The sequence below is a fragment of the Notamacropus eugenii genome, chromosome X (assembly GCF_028372415.1).
Source record: "Notamacropus eugenii isolate mMacEug1 chromosome X, mMacEug1.pri_v2, whole genome shotgun sequence".
NCBI classification, from domain to species: Eukaryota; Metazoa; Chordata; class Mammalia; order Diprotodontia; family Macropodidae; genus Notamacropus; species Notamacropus eugenii.
Genome location: NC_092879.1, coordinates 86,700,797 through 86,720,599, shown reverse-complemented (window position 1 = coordinate 86,720,599; position 19,803 = coordinate 86,700,797). Strand labels below are relative to the sequence as shown.

General features: G+C 35.4%; 1 pseudogene; it reads left to right on the top strand.

Annotated features, from left to right (window-relative positions):
* Positions 1–19,312, top strand: part of LOC140516377 (nuclear ubiquitous casein and cyclin-dependent kinase substrate 1 pseudogene) — a 56,994-nt pseudogene extending 37,682 nt beyond the window's left edge.
* Positions 19,313–19,803: the final 491 nt, after the last annotated feature.

The window sequence follows — 19,803 nt, the reverse complement described above, 5'->3', positions numbered from 1 at the left end:
ATGTTTTTTTTCAATTTTCTCAAGGTTGATTAACAAAAGGAATGCATAGGTTCTTATTTTTGATCCTAGGTGACAAGGTGATAGATCCTGATGGGCATTTATTTATGAAAATATAAATGAGAAAGTGCAGAGATCATGTTGGCTGATTTCAGGGTTGAGAGCTAAAGAAAAAATAAACAATTAAAGTTACATAGGTATATGAGATAGTAGTCAATCTCAAATAGCCTGACCAGTGTCAGAAAGATAGCTTTGGGTCATCTTTTCAGGGTGGAAATCAAAGGTCTTATTAACTTTTATCCTTAGGCATCTACATACTGTATGAATGTTAATTCACATTCTATAGGGTAAAGGGGAAAACTCTGAGTCAACAGAAATCCTAAACAAGGATATAAAGGCTATACTCATGAATACAGTTCTGCATAACAGAATGTATACATAAATACATCATGCCTTAAAAGTCTAAATGCAGTTTTAAGTTTAATAATTTCAAAAGTACAAAGGCTAAACACTCTTAAGAAATCATTTGAACATTTAATTAAATTTCTTTGTTTTGTGAATTCTGACTAATAAACTTTAATTTTAATAAGATAAGTCACCCTGTCATCATATATTACATGTACAACAGTTTCTGGATGGCCCTTTCTCAGACCGGTAGATTGGCAGGGGAATGTCTCTTGCTTGGCCACCTTGGTTACTTGATCTATCTCCATTATACCTTTTCTTGTGGGGTCACATCCAAACTGTCATGTTACAATAAAACCTCATTCTTTGAACAATCCTGAGGCTAGGGTTTCAAAAGCAATCCTTTCAGTCGCTGAGCAGCAGCTGATGTAAGTTTTTACAAAGTCTGAAAATTGATTAGAGTGATATACAGCACAAGATGGTGGTTCTGATGAATTTTAATAAGAAACATCAATAATTTTAAAATGGAAAAAATTACTTTTCCAGTATTGCTTTTTGTTAGTTTGTAGCATTTATACTTCTGAAATTATTAAAGCTTAAGTCCATATTAATGCTTTTGGAACACCCTGTATATTCAATAGCAAGAAATAGCAATTCATTTCTATTTCCCTGAGGAAAAATCAGACTCACAATTACAAAATTCCAAGACACAAACTTATCCTTTTACACATAAGAAGGGTCACAGACATCATAAACCAGACACAATGAAAGAAATAGTGACAGGCCTAGTTTCATGGGCCTTATAATAAACCCAAGTCCTATTATTCCAAAGATACTTTCTTACTTATATTTTGTACTTTAGAGAAAGTAGCAGTCGTGTGGTGGGGAATTGTGTAGTAGACAGAGAGCTGGCCTTGGTGTTGTGAAGCCCCAATTCAGGTCCTGCCTCTAACACACACAGTATGGGTGACTGAACAAGTCACTTAACCTTTTAGTACTCTCTAAGTCTAGGAAACTCTCAAAGCCTAGGACTATAAGTTGTGGAGAGGGTGCTGACCTGCACTAGTAGAGAGTTTCCTCCTCTGGAAGTTCCCTATTTCAATTAAATTACACATCCATTCTCTATCCCTCTTTTATACAATGGTATATAAAAACACTAATGGGTTTTCAAAATAATAAATCACTCGCTGTTAATTATTTGCTTATGTGTATTGCATTTTTGTATGTAGTGAAATCTTAGTATTGTTCAAGGACAGTGAATACAGAGCATTATTATAATCATTGCTTAGTTTAAATCATCTATTGACCCTTAGTAATTCTCCATTTCTTAGCCTAATCTGATCCTGCCCATAAACCTGTGAGTATTCCTACCTAGCATCAAAAAAAGAAAAACTCAAGATGGGACAAATTAATGCAAGGGTCATAAGGTCACATGAATTAAGGAAATGGCACAGTAAGAGAATCTGAAACCAAAGACAGGTGAATACTGGCCTCTGGGCATCAAAGTATGGGTTGTAAGGCACCTTGAAATGTAATCTAACTCATTTCCTTGAAACTAACAAAAAGTGCATTTAATATATTCCAGGAAAATGCAAAGACTTCATGTTCTTAATGATCTTTAGGGAAAAAGAGTTTATACATTTCTTTAGCATCCTAGTTCTATACTTCACAGTCCTTAAATAAAGTGTTTTTCTTACATAATACAACCTTAGGCTGCTCAATGATAAGACTCTTTCTTTCTTTGTTTTTTTCTTCAGATGAAATGGAAAGCATCTGGTCAACAGCTGGCCAGTGACCTCTATTTTGTTTCTCCAACAATTTTAAGACGGCTGTAAAGTCATTAGCATATTTTAAGTTAAATGTTGCATGTGGCAATGACATTCAAACCCAAATGAAAAGTGAAGGTATAAAACCCTTTAGAATTATTAAGTAAACCCAAAGTTGTATTGTTATCAAATATAGACAAATTCATATAAATGATTACAAAACGTTATAAATGAGGATGGTAGTTGCCAATGGGATCAGTTCATAAAATAGTAAAAAAAATAATTAAGGGGAAAATAAATCTGCAGAAAACTTAGTATGAAAATGAACTAGACCAGATCAACCCAAGCATGCAGAAATGTAAATGAAAGAAATAAAACAAATGAATAAAATTGAAAGAGATGTGGACAACAAAGACAAATGGTAGACATAAATAGGATGCAGCATATTACCAAGGATGACTTAGAAGCAAGTAGTGGAACAGAAGGCACTATCTGAGAAAGGCATGATCAAAAATAAAGCAGGCTTATCAGGTAGGAAAAATGAAAGAGAACAGGACTGCATTATTATCCATGAAAGGTAAACAGAACTTTAGAGAACTAATCTCATCATAGTGGACAATGGAGTCTTAACAACTCATTATCATATGTGTTATACGAGGAAATAGAAACGGTAGAAAAGAAGACAAAGTCATGAGGAGTGGTAAGACTTATCAAGGGGAAACAAAAGAAATATAGATTGGAGGTGACATCACTTTGAAAAATCTTAGGGATTAATTTTCAAAATACCATAAAGAGGGAAAGGCAACAGAAAAATGGAGGAAAACCCATACATAGTATTAATATTCCCTAAAAAGTGACAAGATATCAACAACAATTGACCCATATGTGTGATTTCTCACCTACATAAAATTTTTAGGGAAATGTTCTATGTATGTACACAAAGTATGCTTGTTGAAAATATGAGAAAGGAAGAAGTAGACTTTTACTGATGATTTTCTATAGCAAACCACTTCTTCACAGTGTTGACTAGAAGGTGTGGTGAGAAAACAAGCCCTTTCTGTGTTGGTAATTTGTGGACTGAAAAACAATCATTTGACTTAGTAGTGGTAGAGGAAAACATAGCCTTAAAGGTTCTTCTCTAAAAAGGTATCTCCCATGCTTATGGTCATATAAGCTTCCTTCTACAGATCAAAAACAAAGACAATTTTGTTCGACAATCCATTGATTTTCAATAACAAAAAATGCACAAAACAGGGAGACATGTGATGCTTGTATGAATACTGTCATGTGAAGAGTTCTAATGCAAGAGGGATTCCTAAAAGATGGTAAAGTCACCCAGATACTCATGTTTGCATATGACAATATGCTGATTGCATCAAGCCCTAGAATCAAGTTCAGACCATCTCAGTGAGAACCACAGAGACTCAAAAGAATAGAGCCTGGTAAGCTACAAAACAAAAGCTAAGTAGGTGAAGAATGGTTAGTGTCTTGACTATGAGTACAGTTAATGGTCAATATATTCATCCATACATCTACCTTTGTCAAGTATTTTAGGCAAATAAAGAGAGTTCAGAATTGCATAGGAGGAAAAGAGTAAGCTATATTGCATTTAGGAAATTGTACTATACTTTTAATGATGTCAAGTTATTTCCTGACACAAAACCCATCTTTTTAATACCAGTATTTGCCTAGTTATGCTCTATAGTTTGATAATAGTGCTGTACTATTACTGATAAAATGCAAGAGGACCTGGAAAGGAAGCCCTCCAGCAGGTTAGACATCTGCCTTTGAAGAATGTGAGAGGGCATTGACAAAAATTACTCAGGATGATCAATGAGTCATGATATGCAGGGATCATCATTTTTCATCAAAGAACAAATGAGGGAGCAGTACAGTAGAGAAGAAAGTTAAGGGGAGAATAGGGAGACTTTTGTTCACGACCCTTCTCTGTCATTAGCTAGTTGTGTGACCTTAAAGTCACTTAACTTCTATAAGACTTTATACCATCAGTAATAAAAGAGTTGGACTGGATGACCTTTAAGATTTTCTTCAATTCTAAAAACTTTAGAATTTGAATCCATACCTGAAGTGGACTGAAAATTTCAAAAACATACTCTATTTCTACATTTTGAAGACTACATGTATAGATATATAATATTTAGGAGGCTTAATGTTATGATGATGGTGCGAAAGGTTATAGAAGAGATCAGTTCTTCTACATATGTTCTAACAATTTTCTAAGAAAAGGCAGCAAAATGAAAAATGATCAAGAAATCAAAAAAGAAGCACTAATGAGCTCCTTTGTGTGACCTAGAATGGTTGGTGAAAAAGACAACCAGGAGCCAGGAGCACTGTAAGTAGTGACCCACAGGGAAAACCAGCATGAACTGAGATGAATAGACTCAAAGCCTTTTTGCAGGACCTCAACTGAAAAAGACCTGGGTAGAAAACCACAACAATGTCAGGGCTAAGGATGTTTAACTCCAGTTCTCTAACTTGGAACACTGAAGCCTGCCAGTGTTCTGAATGTAGAGATATCAGGGGAGACAGAAGGTAGGAAAGAGAATCTAGGGAAAATAGAATAGACAAAACAGAATTCAATGACTTGATAAGACAATAAAGAACGTTAGCTGATGAAGTCAGAATATTAAAAAAAAATTGAAGAAAATAAGTATCTATTATTAAAAACAACTGAGGTGAAAAAGTGGTCAGAGATAATCTGAAAATCATCAGACTCCCCAAAAGCCATAATATGTAAAAAAAAAAAAAAAAAAAAAAAAAGCACCTGGATATGACTGCTCAGACTTTCTAGAACCAGTGAGCAAAATGAGAACAAAAGGAATCCACCCAGACATAATGTACCAATCACCTGATTGAAAAAAAACTTGAAGGAATATTTTAGTCAAATTCTAGAAATTCCAGTTCAAAAAAAAAATGCTACAGCAAATGACATGGTATCTAAGTATTCGAAGGAAAAAAATTAAATGAATTATATAAGGAGAAATATACAGTTAAACTATAATAGTCAGGAAATTCAACTTACTCTTTCTGACATTGACAACTTGAAGAAAAATAAATAAAGATATTAAGGACTCAAATTGAAGCTTAGAAAAGTGAGGTGACAGATTTATAGCTATTACTAGAGGATAATAGTAAGAAATATTCATATAGTATTCATAGTACTTTTGCAAAAATTGACCACGTAGGGCACAAAAACCTTATAAGAACATAAAGAGAAATATTAAACATATCCTACCAACAATAACCCCAGAATTATAATCAAAAATGGGAATTTGATTCTCAAGAAATGGACCTTCTCTGATCAATCAAAGCAAAAAAGAAATGATCGATGAATTTGGTATGTAAGCAAAGAAATGATAAAAGTAACAAATCAAAAATTCTTAAACATAAAAATAGAATCTTAAAGATAAAAACAATAAAAGCAAAAATTTGAACTGATAAATAAAACTAAAAGCTGTTTCATAAAATTTATGAAAAGGTAAGCCATTAGCTAATGAGATTGAAATCAATCCTGTATCACTTATTAATTGATCTTATTTACAATTAATTGATTTTGTCCTATAACTGTGTTTCTCCTATAATTACTTAAGTCATAGTTCTTTGTTTCTGAACTTAGTTCAGAACTCAGCTGGCCTGTAATGTGTTCATTTTAGACATCTAGTTCTCCTACTAATCATTAATATATTCTTGCCTCAAGACTTTTGCTAACCTTGGGAAATGTGTGTGAACACAAAGGGAATCAAGACCTGATGTCTTTATGCCACCAAGGTACTATTCAAGGATGTCTGATTTGCTGTGCAAAAGTCTGGGCCACTATTTTGCACCTGGACTCAAGCAAAGAGCACTTCTTAGTTTTATGAGAGAAGATAGGTCACTGCTAAGCCCTTATTATCAAATTTCTAACCAATCATGTTAATCCCTATACTTCAGCTCTATAACCAATCATGTTGCTTTCAATCGTATGATATCATCTACTCTTCTCTATTCTTTGTTCTGTACTCCCCAAAACCTAAAAAAGGGAATTGTCCTTTTGCTCAGGGCCTTTGGAATAGATGGAGGCAATCCACCTATTTGACAGGCAGCATGTCCCTGCTAATAAATATTATCATGCTCAGGGATTTGTCTCAGTTGCCTCTTTTGTTAAATGCCATTCAAGATACTAACATTATTTTGAAAGAGGCCAAATTCCCATAATCAAAAGCCAAAAAAGGAGAATAAGAAAAGGAAAGTACTAGGAACTATTTGCCCAATTATATGCAAAAAACTGATAAATGAAATTGATGAATATTCACAGAAATATAAACTATCCAGATTAACAGGACATGAAACAGAGAATTAAAAAACCCAATGTTAGATAAAGAAATTTAGCAATCTATAAGTGAGCTCCCAAGGGGTGCAGGGGGAAATCCAAGGCCAGATAAATTTACAAGTAGATTTCTTCAAACAGTCAAGAAATAATTGACACTATTATTACATAAATTGTTTACAAAAATGAACAACACATATTTATAGCTTCTGTGTGCTAGGTACTATGCCAGATCCTGGGGAGACTAGTACAAAGAACAAAACTATTTGTACTTGCAAGGCACTTACCTTCTAATGGGAGACATAATGCATGCATGCAAAATATTTTTTAATATAAACGAAAACTGAATATATATAAATACATATTAAATAATTGAGTGTAAGGTAGTTTGGGAGGGAGAACACTAGGGAGAGCATGGTTGTGATACAAAAAATAAGAAGAGACAAGAGAAAGAAAATTAGACTAATATTCTTACTGAATACTGATGCTATAATATTAATAAAATATTAACAAAAAAGATAGAGTTATATGTTTAAAAAATTGTATACTATGATCAAGCTGGCTTTGTACAAGAAATGAAGCCTTTGTTCATAAACATTATAGACCACATTAATAACAAAAAATCATATTATTATATCAATATATCTAGAAAAAGGTTTTGACAATTGAAACCTATTTATGTTAAAAGCATTTAAAAAGCATAGGAATAAACTGGATCATTCCTTAATATGATGAACAACATTTATCTAAAACCACAAAGCAGAATTACATGTAATAGAAAAACATTAGAAGGACTTTCTGATAACATTGGAGGTAAAGTGAAAATGCTCACTATCATCACTACTGTTTGATATAGTTCTAGAGTTGCTAACTGTAGAAATGAAACAAGAAAAAGAAACAGAAGGACTATGGGAAACAGCAAACAAAATTACTACTTCCTGCAAATGATATTATGGTCTATGTAGAGATTCAGATATTCTGATGGTAGAGAGTATAGTTTTGTTTTGTTTTTTCACAGGTGAAAGGAGGGTCTGAAGGATCATGGGAGGCAGAAGCTAAGAAGGAGAGGGAAAGCCAAGGAAAATGTAAGTACCATTGAGAAGAGAAGGGTTGAGGACTCATAGAATTACATCAGTGCCAGGGGCCAGACGATTGCATGTAAAGGATGCTGCTACCATAAAATGAATGTAATCATGAACAGTTTTAGCTTTGTCTGGCTCACTCACCCGCTTAAGTAGGTGATTGATTTATCTGGACAGAATTTTTTTCAGGTTTCCTGATTGTTTATTCTACTGGTACCTTGTAAATTTATTGCCTCTCTGCTTCCTTCCCCTCCCCCACCTCATTCCTTCCCGGCAAATTGACATCACTTACCCTCAGGAAATTATTGCTTCCTCTAAATTTTATTTTCTGTACGTATTTTAAAATGGGTTTTGTCTTCAGATAAAGATCAGTTAATTTTTACTGCATTCTGAGTGGTTGTTTGCTATAAATGAGTATACCACAAAAACGGGGCAGGACAAAAGGAACCCATGGATCAATAGCCTGAGACTTAACCATAAACCTAGACTGACATTCTCATATTCTCTCTCTCTCTCTCTCTCTCTTGCTCTCCCCCCTTCCTTCCTCCCTCAGTTCACAAAGAGGGATTATGAAACAAAAATAATCAAATTACTGATTAATATAACTACTTAAAAATAGAAAAAGTTGATCAAGGACTAGACTGCAAACAAGATTCAGAAGCAAACATAGTAACATAATCTTTGAAAAAACTCCCAAACCCCAACTTCTTGGTCAAGGACTCAAACCCCAACTTCTTGGTCAAGGACTCACTACTTTACAAGAGTCTGCTGAGAAAACCACCTGGAAACAATTCAAGCAGAAATCAGGTTTAGATGAATGTTTCATGCCACATTCTACAATAAACTTCAAATGGTTATATTACCAAGATATAGACGGTAACACAATAAGCAATTGAGAGAAATACTGAAGAAGAAAGGGAAAGAAGTCTTGACCAAACAAAGAGGATCATAGGAGACAAAAACTGACAATTTTGACTACATAAAAGAGAAAAGTTTTTTTTTTAAACCAAGGCAAATAAACTGAGAAGGAAAATGGTTAATTATGGAAAAATTTACATCAGATTTCTTTGATAAAGGTCGGATATTCAAGACATCTAAGGAACAAATTCAAGTATACAACAAAAATCATTATTCAATAGACAAGTGGACAAAGGATATGAACAGGAAGTTCTCAAAAGAAGTGTAAACTATCAGTGACCATATGAAAAATGCTCTGAGTTTTTTAATGAGAGAAATTAAAATTCCAACAATTCTGAGGGTCCATATTATGCCTATCAGAATGGCAATGACAGAAACAAAAGAAAATGACAATTGTGGATTGTATGTTGAAAGACCTGCATGCTAGTTCATCATAGGCACAGCTGCAAATTAGTTTAATCATTCTGGAAGGAAATTTGGAACTATACCCCAAAAGGCACCAACCAGTAACTACTCAGTGACACAGAAATACTACCACTATTGTGCCTGCTAGCTAGCTAGCTGTATAGTGCTTTAAGGTTCACTTCAAAGCTCTATACAAACATCTCATTTTATCCTCATGACTTCCCTGGGAGGAAAGTGCTATCATTCTCCCCATTTTACTAAAGCAGGCAGAGGTTAAGTGATTTGTCCAGGATCACAGAGCTACTTAGTGCCTGAGACTGGATTTGAATTTAGGTTTTCAAGATTCGAGGTCCATTATTCTTCAAAGAGGAAAATGGGAAGGGAGGGACTCAAATATACAAAAATACTTATAGCAGCACTTTTTGTTGTATCCAAGAACTAGAAACTAAGGAGAAGTGCTCATTAATTAAAGAATGATAAACTATGGTGTATGAATATGATGTACTATTATTGCACTATAAGATAAATGGGACAGATTGAGAAAACTGAGATTTTATATGTACTGAAGTAAAATAACAATTTATGTAACGAATACAGTTTAAAGAAAAAAAAAACTTTGACAAACTTAAGAATTCTGATAACTGCAATGACCAGTCATCAGTCCATAGGACTTATACTGAAACATGATATCCACTTCCTAACGGGTGTGTAATGGATCCAAGACGCAAAATGAGATATACATTTTTGGATATGGCAAATGGATGGATTTTTTTTCTTGACTATGCTCATTTGTTACAAAGGAGGTGGGTGGGTGGGTGGAAGGTAATTTAAGAGGAAGAATTGGTCTGTATAAAGCATTTATTAAGTATTTATTACTCACCAAGCACTATGTTATGCAATAAGGGTTACAAATATGAGCAAGGAAGACAGTCCTTTTTCTAAAGCAACTCACATTATTATGGGGGAAATCAATACACAGTCAATAGAAAAGGACGGAGGGAAATGGAGAATGGTAACTCCTAGGGCATAATGAAGAGGTGCAACAAAGTGGTATGGTGGCCTGCACTTTGGCTAGACAAGGCAAAAGCTCACCTATCAGAGCAGTAGAAACCAAGGTTCCAATGGGAGGAAGATGATGATCCAAGAGCAAAGGCATGGTATAGAGATAGATGGGTTAATGATATTGATAGACTTGGAAGGGAGGAAGGAATGGAGAAAGGGAAAGGAGGGGGGGAGGAAGGAAATGTAAATCAAGCATTTAAAAATGCACAGAAGATAACAGAAGGATGTTCCAAGGGTAACACAGATAAGCAAAACAGCTTTGAAACTAACACAGTGAATTGAGCATGTACTTAAAAAGGCAACATACCAAGCTAAATGTAATGAAATTCATGTTTTCATATATAATGTTTTTTATCCTTCCTTATGGAAACGATCTTGTTGTTAGTGTTTGTCAAGTTCAGCATAATATTTTTAAACTGTAAATATGTATATAATACATATCACAGACTGCTTGCCAATGAACAATGAATAAGTTAGAGTGCCTTGTTTTCTGACATCTCTTTTTGCCATGGAGGATGGATATGGATATAGACATAGTCAGATGAATGCCTGGGCAATATATGACTTTACCTTTACATGTAAAAAATCCTACATTGTACAAAGTCCTCTCTAGTCTAGTACTTAAATGGGCCTTCTTAACAGTTGGTCAAGAGGTTAATCTGAAACCATGAAGGATGTTGTGGAGTCAATCAACTAGTATTTTTAAGCACCTACTCAGCATACATGCCAGGCACTATGTTAAGTGGTAGGGATACAAAATTGTGATCCTCAGAGTTGGATCCAGGACTATCTTAGCCAAACCCAATTTCTTGATCATGACCACCCTAGATTGAAACAAAATCCCCATCTGTCTACAGTCAGACCAGCTTCTCCCTACAGTATCACCAATGCAATATGAGTAGCTGCTATTAATATATATATATATATGTATTTTAAGGATCAAATGACATAGTATAATAAGCACTCCACTCAAAACTAAACCAGCACAACATTTATTCTGCACACTAGGATAAGACAAAACATCATTATAGAAATATAGAAAAACAAAAGTTAAGAGAGTAACAAAAATATTTGCAGCAGTCCTTCCCCTAAGCAAGCCCCCCCCCCCAAAAAAAAACCCCCTCCCCTCAAGCAAGGTCTTATAAGCAAGCCTCCAAGGCAACATCAATCTCCCCCAATATATATGGTTTTCAAACAAAGGCTTGACATCTGATTGGCTCAGTGACAAAAAGCTAGAAACCCACCTGGCCCAGCACCTGATTGACTTTGCGTCAGGGCTCTATGTGACTGAGCATGGGATATGTCACAGATGTGAACTGGGTCAGAGCTCAAAGAAGCAAGACATCTGTGATTAAAACACTTATGTATCTTTAGACCTGGGAACACTGCCTGTTCCAAAGGGGAAAAGGGGAACACATGTAGTCACATAGGCCTATAAATATAGAGGGAAGATCTTATATTCCCTTAACCCTTCATGTACCCCAATCCATCTTACAGCTGAATTGATATTCCTAAAACGCAGATCTAACCATGTCACCAGCGTACTCAAAAAAGATCTTTTTTGGTCCTCTAATGTCTAGAATAGAAAATATGAAATTCTCAGTCTGACATTTAAAGTTTTCTGCAACCTGGCTCCCACCTACCATTCTATTCTAATTTTCACATCATTTCCCATTCATATTCTCTATTCAAATAAAATTAGTCTCTTTGTCTCCAATATGAGGCATTGCATCTCCTGACTCTGTGCTTTTGCATAAATAATTCCCACAACTGGAATGTACTCCCTCTTTCTCTGTGCCTCTTCAAATTTTTACCTTCTTTTAAAGCACAGCTCAGGTACATCCTTCATGATGCCCTCCCTTAAGCTCCAAATCATTAGAGTTCTCTCTCTCTCCTGTCAGGCCTAGTAGTTAAAGAGTTGACTTTGAAAGCAGAAAGAACTGGGTTCAAGTATCACCTCTAACATGGATTCATTTTGTGACTCTGGGCAAGTCCCCTAATCTCTCTGTGAAACTATAAACTGCAGAAAAGATGCTGACATGTGTTGGCAAAGGGACTTTCCTTACCTGAGAGTCCTTTAAATAAATGAAATCAGAGATCAGGTCCCTATCCTTCTCACTTTATACTTTGCATTTCTTACATATGTATATTTTCAAAGTACACAGAATGTACATGTATGTTCCTTGAGGGCAGAGAGTTTCTTATTTTTGTCTTTTTACCTCTGATGCTTAGGACCTTTATTGACAAACTGTTCATTTACTTTGCCAAAATTTTTTTAAAATAATTGTATTAATTTGCAACAAACCTGGCAAGATTGTTTTGGTTTTACCCAACATATCAAAGACATAAGATTAAAATAAATTTTATAGGCAGGTGGAGGCACATTGGACAGAGTGATGGGCTTAGAATCAGGAGGACAGAAGTTCAAATCCAGTCTCAGATACTTACTGGCTGTGTGACCTTAAATAAATCACTTAATCTCTATTTGCCTCAGTTTCCTCAACTATTAAATGGGAATAACACCTACCTTGCAAGGCTGTTGTGAGGATCAAATGAGGTAATACTAATAAAGTTTAGCAGAATATCTGGCACACAGTAGGTGCTATGGAATGTTTAATACATGTGGATACATAATATTCATAACATATATTATAAACATAATATATAATAGTGATGTTCATGAGATGTCTATTCCCTCTATGTTTATATATTCTAATAGGTTACCCCCTTCTTCCTCATTTCTTTCCCAGCATATTCCTGTTTTTCTCCCTTTTCTCTCTGAAAACCAACAGGATATTACAAAACCACCAGTAGGTACTTCTTCTGGAATTTGTCTTTGTGTGTGTCTCTAATTCCTTCCATGACCCTTGAAGATGGTGGGATTCTGAAGGCCCATTTGTCTCTTCTTCCTCTAATAGTATTTAAGTACCTCATTTATTTTATCTTTAGCTCCTTTCTAGTTACTTAATATATTTTCTTGTTTCCTGCGTTTCCCTTTCAAAGACTACACCCAGATCTGATCTTTTCATCAGCTTGAAGCAATGATTTACCCTGCCCCTCCCCTAAGTCTGCCCTCTCTCCATTTTGACTACTGAGGAAAATAACAAGAAAATAATTATTCTGATTGATTTTTTCACCCCTATTAATTCTAAAGAAATAAATGTTAGAAGAGATAGAGAACATTATAAAATGCAAAATAGATAATTTTGATACATTAAATGGAAAGTTTTTGCACAAAATCAATGCAACCAAGATTGAGGGAAGCAGAAAACTGGGAAAGGATTTTTACAACTAGTATCTCTGATAAAGGCCTCATTTCTAAAACATGTAGAGAACTAAGTCAAATTTATGAGAATGCAAGTCATTCCCCAATTGATAAGTGATCAAAGGATATGAACAGGCAGTTTTCAGAGGAAGAAATTAAAGTTATCTACTGTCATATGAAAAAATGTTCTAAATCACTATTAATTAGAGAGATACAAACCAAAACAACTCTGAGGTACCACATCACAACTATCAAATTGGCTAACATGACAAAACAGGAAGATGATAAACATTGGAGAAGATGTGAGAAAGCTGGAACAATAATTCATTGTTGGTGGAGCTGTGAACTGATCCAACCATTCTGGAGAGCAATTTGGAACTATTTCCAGAGGGCTATAAAAATGTGCAGACCCTCTGACCTAACAGTTCAGCTTCTTGGACTGTATCCTAAAGAGATCATACAAATGGGAAAAGGACCCATGTGTACAAAAATAGTTATAGTAGCTCTTTTTGTAGTGGCCAAGACCTGGAAACCAAGGGGATGCTCATCAATTAGGGAATGGCTGAACAAGTTGTGTTATATGAATGTAATGGAATACTATTGTACTATAAGAAATGATGAACAGGAAGACTTCAGAGAGGCCTGGAAAGACTTATATGAATTAATGCTGAGTGAAGTGAGCAGAACCAGGAGAATGTTCTTCACAGGAACAGCCACAGTGTAAGATGACTGATTTTCATAGACTTCTCAGCAATGCAAGGATCTAAAACAATTCCAAAGGACTCATGATGGAAAATGCCATCCACATCCAGAGAAAGAACTATGCAGTTGGAATAGAGTGAAGCAGATTGTGTTCTTTTTTATTTTATTTTTTCCCTTTCTCATGGTTTCTCCCATTTACTGTAATTCTTCTATGAAACAGGACTAAAGTGAAAATGTGTTTAATAGGAATGTATGTGTAGAGCCCATATCAGACTGCATGCTATCTTGGGGAAAATTTAAAACTTAAGGAAGTGAATGTTGAAAACTAAAAATAAATGAATTGAAAACATTAAAAAAATGAAGTAGATGTTAGGGTTGTCTCCTGATTCACATTATCTGCTGTCTAGTTATCAGTGTATATCCTGCAGCTCTCATGGTAGAATGTATGCTCTTTGAGGGAAGGAGGCATTTTGTTTCTGTCTTTGCATCCCCTCTCCATAGCACAGTGCCTAAAACATAGTAAATCATATTTATATAGTAAATTCATTGATTTTTTGAATTCGTACAACATATGTTTTTAAAAATGAACTTTTGAAATTGAATCTTTTATTCTCCCCAAATGCCACAAAAAAATTCAATTTTCACCCAAAAATCAAAAGCAAATGAGAATCAAGACTCATGTTCTGAAAAAAAAAATTGGTGTATAAAGGAAACTGGAATAATAAATTACATTTATCCCATAAGAGGAAAAAAAATTCAATTATCCATTCAAAGCATTGCCTCTCCTGAGTAACTAACCCAATCAGGGGATAAGATATCTCTCAATCAGTCCAGGGAACTACTCTCATTTAAACAGGGATCAGAAGAAAACAGTAACTAAGCAATGAAATTATTTCTAAATTGAATCGCATCATCATATCTTGATTACCTTAAAAAATGAGCAAAAGCTCATTTGAAAATTAAAAAGTACATGGTGGGTGGGTAAAGGAAAGTGTTCTAATCAAATGGAGGGAGAAAAGGGAGCGGATACATTCATAACTGACAGGCTTTTCTCCTTGAAAAAACATTCACAACAAAAATGAGCAGAGGAAGTCATTAATCCAACTCCTTGAATCATTACAGCCAAACTATCCTGCATCTTTTAGAGAAGAATGTACATTTCTTCGAGTAACGTACTTCCATGCCTCCCAAATGTAGTCGTGCTTATTTTGGGCAGACCATCAGATTAAGGCCTTTATTAAACACTTCCTATGGGCCAGGTATAGTATCTACAGAAAATCAATGAAGCATCTACAGGCGCCATTAATTTAGCATGCTAGTACTTTGGATAGAGGGTTTGATATGAAGGTTTTAATCCCACATAAGGACTCTGGGTAAGTTACTTCACCTCAGTGAGACAGTTTCCTCACCTGAGGAATCCAAATGTTAACAATGGTACTTACTGTATAGGGTGTTTATGAGAAACAAATGAGATAATGTATGTAAAGTACCGCTTTGATATCAGCTCTCCCCATCATCATCGTCATCGTCACCACTGCTACTCTTATTTCGGTAATTGCTTCAATGTTTCTCTGACGGAAAAACACTAATGATTTCTTGAGGTCCTTTCTAGCCATGATTCTCTGATGTTATAAATATAATCTGCTTTAGAAGACAATGTGAGATATCCAACAACTCAATGGCAAGAATAGACATATCCATAGGCAAAGCAAATGGCTCCCTACTTCTGTGATGTAAAGTGTGTTAAAACACTTCTTTAGCCAAAAAAATAAAAATAAAAACAAAAAACTAAAACAGAACAAAGAACCGCTACCTCTCTTTCTTGCCTACCAAAGGTTATGACTATAATATTCATTTATGGGAAGCTAAATCATTACATTAAAATACAAAACTTATGTGACAGGAAGGATGTATTAAACTGTAAGCATTCTTCAGTTCATCACAATAGTCAGTTGCTTAGCAGGTCCCAAAAGTAGTTGGCTTTTTAAAATTTAATTTGAGAAGTCTAGAAAAGGTTCTACATGTGAGGTGTTGCTTGGGGAGAGTACACGTGAAAAGGACGCAGTGGTGAGGACTCTAGGCAGTCTGGAGGTAACAAATGAACCCTGGATGTCTGTATGGAGGTAGGCTCATTGGAATGAGGTGGTGGGGGGAGTACTTGAAAAACAAAATTTTCCTGCTTTCCATTTTAGTCAGGACTAGCCCTGCTCGGTGGTGGCTGTCATGTGGTATTCTCTGAAATAATCAAGACACACATTGCCACCGACAGCTGGCTCAGGTTCAAGGAGGATGTCAAACTAACCCAGACAGTGTGCCAAAGGAATGTGAAAAGGCCACCTCTAGCTCCCAGTGCATGGGAAGGGTACAGATGGGAAAACATAATGAGTTTTCTAGAGTTAGTTTGCAGGCTCTGTGTCTGGGACTAATCAAGGAGCATTACTTAATCAAGTCAAATCAAGGAGCATTACATAATAAATTATATTCAAGTATTTGTATATAGTTTGTAGAGTCTCTTCCTCTGACCATTTTAAAGTAAAAGAAAATTAATAATTTTAAATGTAGTCTCGTATAGAGACAGGGAATGAACTAGATCAGTGGTTCTCAACCTGTGGTCCTTAGACTACGTGGGGACAGAGGAGAGGGGGCAGGATGCAAGGACATTGTAATGGGTCCATCTCATTAACTTACGCAGTATAATATGAAACCAAACATACTTTATTAAAAAAAATTTATTTTTGGTTTTATATCCTTTTCACTTGCTCCCTTTCCTCTATCAAACAAACTAGCTCTTGCAACAAAACATAAAAAGATAAAAAAATGTAATTCAGTAAAACTAACCAACATATCACCTGAATCTGACAATACACACAATGGCGAACTGAATATCAGATATCCCAGAATATCAAAATTAGAAGGGATCTCAGCACTAATCTAATACAACTCATTCCAAAACAAAGTAGCTATCCAACTTTCCCTTAAAGAACCTACCATGAGAAAGAACTATCCACCTTCTGGGGAAGCCCATTACATTTTTGGATAGCACTAATAATAAGAAATTTTTCCTGAAATCTAAATCTTTGTAACTTCAATACACTGTTCCTTGTTCTTCTTTCTGGGGCCAAGCAGAGCATGTTTAACACTTTTTCTATATATGAAAACCTTTCAAGAATTTAAAGACACTTATCATCTGGCTGTTTTGTTCAGACAGGTAGGAAATAGGGAAAGGGAAGTGGCTGGAATTATAAACCAGACAGAAGATATGTCTCCCCAAAGAAAGAAAGGCAGAGGAAAAAGGTAGCAACAGCAACAATAACCAACATTTCCATAGCACCTACTTTATGCCAGGTACTGTGCTAAGTGTTTTAAAAATATTATCTCATCTTTAGCTTTACAACAACCTGGGAGGCAGGCGCTGTTATAGCAGTTTTCTTTGGAGCAACCCCCAAACTAGACATTAAGGGGCTGCCCACTTACTGGGAAATGGTTAAACAAATTATGATATATTAATATAATGTAATAAAAGTGTGTCATAAGAAATAACAAAGTGGATGGTTTCAGAAGAAACTGAGAAGATCTCTAAGAATTGATTCTTAGTAAAAGAAATAGGGGAATGATTTATACAGTGAACACTTGAAAAAGATAAAAAATTGATATAATCGATCAAATAGAAATGAAACCCCAGGAGAAGATGTTCTGGGAGTTGATAAGACTCCGTGCACTCTAACCTTGTTAGAAAGGTAATACTGTTACTTCTCACAATTACCCAGTACATTTTAAAATACAGAAACTATTCAGAACCTTCATGGATGAACACTTTTTTTCTCAGTTGTAAATTGTTTCAGTTGCATTTTACAAAATACATGATTCCTACTACTTTTGTAATTAAAAGTTAACAATATAGTCAAACAATAATTCATTAAATAATTGTATTCATATGAAATAATTTTATTCATATGAAGCAAATATTATGTTTAATGAGATTCACCATGGGTATACGGTCCTTTTTATCTTATGAGAATAGAATATTTAGTCTCACAAAATGAAACAATGCCCTTCATTGAAATCAATCATGCTAGGCAAAGTCAAGGGACTATGCTTTACTTTGTTGTTAGAGGTGACAGAACAAAAATGAGTCATTCTCTGTTTGGATTCTTTCCTTAGCAATGAAGGCACTGTAGTTTCATCAGCTGAACAACTGTCAGGTTCATTCCTTACTTTTTTTTCCACCCATAGCCTTTCTTTTCTTATCCTTTCCTTTACTAAGAATCCACCTCCTCATAGGGGCAGCTTGGTGGTGCAGTAGATAGAGCACCAGTGTAGGAGTCAGGAGGACCTGAGTTCAAATTTCACCTCAGACACTGGACACTCACTAGCTGTGTGACCCTGGGAAAGTCACTTAACCCCAATTACCTCATCCTGGGTCATCTCCGGTCATCCTGATGAATATCTGGTCACTGGATTCAGATGGCTCTGGAGGAGAAGTGAGGCTGGTGACCTGTACAGCCTGTACTCACTCAAAACAAAGTCAAGTGCAAGTCATGTCATCATTTCTCTGATGGCATGGTCTTCTTCGGCAACGAAGGATGAACACATACCTGCTGGGGACACGAAGACAAAAGTGAAAACATCCTTATCCTCAAGAAACTCCCATTTTTCTAGGGGGATACAAGATGTACATGAAAGCTAGGTAGAAACCACATAAAAATTGATACAAAGTAATTTAAAGAGGAACAAAGTAACTACTAGCTGGTCAATTATTCACAGTTTCAGGAAACTGATGATGCAGATGAAGATCATGGAAGAGATTCAGCTCCTCCAGCTAAGAAAATTCGATCATCGCCCAGAGAGGCTAAAAACAAGAGGCAATCTGGGAAAAATTCACAGGAAGATAGTGAAGACTCTGAAGAAAAAGATATGAAGACCAGGAAGGATAGTGAAGATCAAAAACATCACAAAAATGTTCGCCAGCAGCGCCAGTATCATCCAAAGCAGCTTCCAAGCAGAGAGATGCTCATGGAAGACATGGACAGTGAAGAAGAACCAGAATAGGAAGAAGTGGCACCATTCCAGGAGAAAGAAGAAGACTTCCTAATGGAAATGATGATGATGATAGTGATTAAGGAAGTTCAAAAAAAGAAAAAAACCAAAAGATCATGAAGAAATCCAAGTCTGAAAGGAAAGAAAAGAAAATGCCCAAACTAGGCTAAAGGCTACAGTGACACCAAGTCCAGTGAAAGGCAAAGGAAAAGTGGGCTGTCCCATAGCATCAAAGGCATCAAAGGAAAAGACTCCTTCCCCTAAAGAAGAGGATGAGGAGCCCCTAGAAAAGAAAAAGTCTGAGGATGAAGGGTCTGAAGATGAAGCCCAGTCTGGGGAAGATTAAAAAGTGATGATTTGGGGGAGATTTTATTTTAAAAAAGAAGGGGAAAAAAAGAAAATCTACTTAGGGGTAGAACAAGGTTTTGGCAATGGCTTGACTGCTGAACTTTGAATACTTTCCCCCTTTCCATTCCCCCTGCCACTGGTGAGAGATAACAGCATCTTGCCTCCCCTTCCCCCCTTTTCAAAGAGAAAATTATAGTCATGTTTTTAAAATTACCTTTGTTTATTGACTCTTCTCCCTCTCTCACTCTCCAGTAAAAGCCATGACAGAATATCCAATGAATTTACCACCTAACTTGAAGTAAAATGAAAGGGTTATTACAGGTGAAGCAATAAGATTTGAGGCAAACCCTATTGGAATTTTAACTTTACTAAAAGTTAACAATGTGAACAGGAATACAGAAAATAAGAATTCCCAATGAAAATGGTTGCTCCTTACTTACCTGAATTAAAAAAAAAACTGTCAGCAAAGATAAAAATGTGCATATTTAA